The following is a 4,136-nucleotide window of genomic DNA, read 5'->3' on the forward strand; positions in this document are numbered from 1 at the left end:
CTTTGTGGAAGTTGTTTTGTTTGTCACCCCTGTTACTGCATCACAGAAAAGGACAGCAGAGTCAAAGAGAGGTTTGGGCCCTGGAGGAGGTAAGGCAGCTCCTCATATATCAGGCTAGCCTAAACCTGAGGATTTTGTAGACTTGCAACTCCAGTGATGGAGAGCAAAGACCATGCCTGAATGTATATCTCATGCTGTCGCTTTTTAAATGCACACTGAGGTGACTCAGAGCAAAGCAGTGGAAAAGGAACTGAGGACCAGAATTGGTCAGTTTTTTCTTTGCACTTCTTTTTTTTTGTTTTTTGAGAAGTGCAGATTCAGTCATACATTTTGCAAATCAGTGTCAGTGTGTTGGCTACAAAGGACCAACTCACAGAATCATAATGAATTCTAATTTATTGTACGGGATGTGAAGTTACCAATAAAATCATAAAGGCAAACTTTGAGTTATGAGGGGTACTGGCCACCATAACACACTCACACACACACACAATTGCTGCAATAGTAGTGTAGCACCGAAGTTGGTTTATACATATCCGGGGCTCTGGAGTCTGCTGTTGCTGGTCAGCTTCCTCCAGGGTGATGGCTTCTCCAGAAGGGAGACGCTTGCTTGTCCTTCTGTCTTGGTAGGTCAGGTGCTGGATGAGGGGGTACCACTGAGGGTCATGCTTCACTGCCTTTTATCTCTTTCTGGCATACTTGTGTGATCCCCCCAGTATCATCTTGGCTGCCCAATCTGGAGGTTGCTGTCCCATGTGGGTCTTGAGTAGTGCATGACAGCTGTCAGTCACGGGGGTCTCTGCCTGCAGTTTTGGGAATCTACCCTTGACTCAATTGACTTAATGGATGTATTGTCATGGGTTACAGGAATAGTCAATACGGGGGTGCTCTGTTCCAGGAATCAGTTCCTTGGCATGGTTAGCCTAAAATGGCTTGTAGAGTTGCATTTTGTAAGGGTAAGTTCCTCTGGCTAGGCTATTATTAATTAACAGCCAGAGGCTCTTGCTTTGTCATTTAATTACCTACTGATCATCATACATACTCACATTCACTCAAGGGACCAGCCCAATATAGCAGATTTTGTCACTTTGCAATTACAATTTCAATGCAGTTTTTTTCTACAGGGAGTACATTCCTTAAGGGTTCAAAAGTATAAAATATAAAATACAAAATCTCATGGTAAAGATGAGACAGATGAAATATAAAAATGCAGTGTGAGAAATATATAAAAATGCAATGTGAGGTAGTGAGGATCAAAGGCTACTGGGGACAGGTTAGGTTAGCACCAGAATATATTTACAGTCTTTGAAGTGGATATTTTAGTTGTTTTCTTTATTGACACTGAGCTTAATTGATATGTAGATGTAGTTTCTAGGTTTCTCCTACAGAAAGCCACTTCAGCTTTCTGGCTTGCTCCGAGCCTTGCCACACCCATGCAATGTGTGCGCTAGGTCTCTGCCAATGCTTAGAAGGAAAAAGAAATGCACAAAATTGAGGGGGGGAGGGTGCAGGCGAGAAGGGCTTCTGTTATATCAATGTCCAGAAGGGAAATGCACAAAGGGGGTTTTCTGCTACAAGCCCTGCTTAGGAGAGTCCCCAAGCCAAACTGCAGCTCACCGCCCTCTGATCTCCTAAAGCAGCTTCACAAGCATCCGGCTCTTTGGTTCTGTGGAGTTGGTTCTGTAGTGCCCAGCCAGGACATCCTTCTTTGGGCCCTGTGCCCAGATAAACAGGGAGTCTTTCTTTCAAACAGTCCTTTTGCCCTTTGATGCGTATGCAGGGGCACGAGAGGCAGGGACATCTTGGACAGGAAGTCCTGCTTGTCATCCGATTTACTGTACCCCCTCTAGGAAATGTGAATCCCTATGCCTCATTGTGAAAATATCCTTAGGACACAAGCCCAACACACTGCTTTTCAGCAAGGCATTGATATTTAACTCTGCTTCTGTTGGGAAGGAGCCCTGGGCTTTCTCAAGTGTTTGCAGGACCCGGTCATCTTAAACTGGCTACATCCAGTGCTCTAGCCTTAATCAGTGCTGAAGGGAGTTGAAGCCCCACTGCTCCTGCCTCCACTATGGAGAGATCACCAGCAAAGAAACTTCCAGCCCCATGAGCAGCTTGCAAGCCTGCTTGAGGCAGTGAAGGAATGAGCCTGCAAACAGCAAATGAGCCAGACAGGCAGAGAGGCACTGAAGCTACTCTGTAAAGAGGAGGAGGATGAAGAGAGTCCTGGGATCACAGAGCTCACTTTGTGGCACCCACACAAAAGGTTGCCCAGGAGTACAAGGTAAGGCATAAGCACACAGTGTGACACTCTCAATGTGTCTGATCCCCAGCAGGCTTTCTCCTGGGTTGGCTTAGCAACTACCAGAGTTGTGCCACTCAGCGTGATGGCTTGATTACTCAACCAAATGCCCTCAGAGGCTTTGGGCAACCATGGGGGCCACTTCCTCTCTTCCTATTTGCCATCATGAAAGTCACGACTGACTACATTACAGCTATAGGCACAAATGACTCTAGGATTTGTAATGGGCGTTTGGCTATTTTAACATTGTTTTGTGCAGAAGAAAAATACAAATATCATATTTGGAGTGGTGGAAATGTTGTTTTTCCATTTATTTGTTTTGTTTTGTGTTTTTAAGCTCTCTCTCATTGCTTCCCGAAAATGCTCCACTGCTACTTGGAGTCCATGAAAAACAAGGCGGAGGAATTTAAGCCTATTTATGAGAAGAAAATGGAGATAATGTGAGGCAGTGCTCACCCTCCTAGCTACATACAGTTAGGCAAAATGAAAGTTATCCCTCATCTGGAAAGGCTGGTCAAGTGCTTGGGAGATGTGAGCTTCAGGTTCCCATCCCCTGCCACTGACTCCCTGGATGACCTTGGGTAAAATCCTTCATTTCCCTGGGGCTCAGTTTCTCCTCTGATAAATGGGGATAACAATCCTTCCTTGGTCCGTTCAGACAGTAAGCTTTGAGGAGAAAGGAATAGGTTTCTGTCTCTGGAACAAGCATGGCCCCCATTACTGTATTGTCTGAGCAATGTTGCAGTCTTTAATGTATTTATCCTTATGGTATCTGGTGGAGGAGGGAAGTGTCACTCCCCTTTTGGAGAGAAATTAAATCATTTGCCCATAAGGGAGTTAAGCTCTGTCTTCCACCTCATAGTTGAGCCTCTTCACCGCTAGGCCAGGCTCCCATTCACCGAGTGCCTCACTATGAGCTCACCTAGCATCTAACACAGTGGTGAGCTCAGCTGGTCTTCATTTCCGCAGGAGCAGGACCACCTCCTGCTGGCCTGGATGAAAGAAATAGAGGAGGATCTTGTGAAAAGAAGAGTGGGAGTCACTAGTGAGCTCTTCCTAAAGACTTCACATCCAACCATGTTGTGGAGGAGGAAAGTCAGCAACCTGCAAGGGGTTTCCTACAAGTACGATGGCATCATTTGCACCCTGAGTCCCACCCCATGCAGAGAATGGCACTTGAACTGGTACTAATAGGGTCCTGGTGCTAATACTTAGGGGGTCAACCTAGGATCCAGGAGGCTGACATCTAGTTCTCAGTTCTGCCACAGATCTCCCAGGGGCCCTTGGACAAGTCACTTAGGATGGGCCTGCTTAGCAGGACAAGCTAACTTTTAAATTAGTCTGAGGGCAGTTGCTGTATCTGCCTGGAGCTGTGCATCAGCCAGCTGCCTGGGTATTTGCTCAGCTCCTCAGAGGGCTTTGCAGTCTGTGCTGGTCAAACTGTGGCTGTGCCTATGCTGCTAGCAGTACTAGAGCTTGCAAGCTTGAATCTAGGCCTGCACTAGTGGGATTTTCAAAGGCAGTTGAGCAGGGTGCATGCCAGACTGCAACGGGTGTCCCCTACTTTAGCACTTTTGACAAGCCCCACTAGCTACCTACTTATATCTTTAGGCACCCGAGTATCTTGGGAAATCTAGGCCTTAGTCCAGGGGTGGGAAAATGTGACCCGGGGGCCAAATGCAGCCCACCAGGCCATTCTATCCAGCCTGCGGGGCCCCTTAAAATTTTAGAAAATTAGTATTTATCTGCGCTGGGCTGCCTGTCATGTGGCCTTCGATGGCTTGCCAAAACTCAGTAAGCGGCCCTTTGCCCAAAATAATTGCCCACCTCT

Source organism: Alligator mississippiensis, chromosome 11 (genome assembly GCF_030867095.1).
Source record: "Alligator mississippiensis isolate rAllMis1 chromosome 11, rAllMis1, whole genome shotgun sequence".
NCBI classification, from domain to species: Eukaryota; Metazoa; Chordata; order Crocodylia; family Alligatoridae; genus Alligator; species Alligator mississippiensis.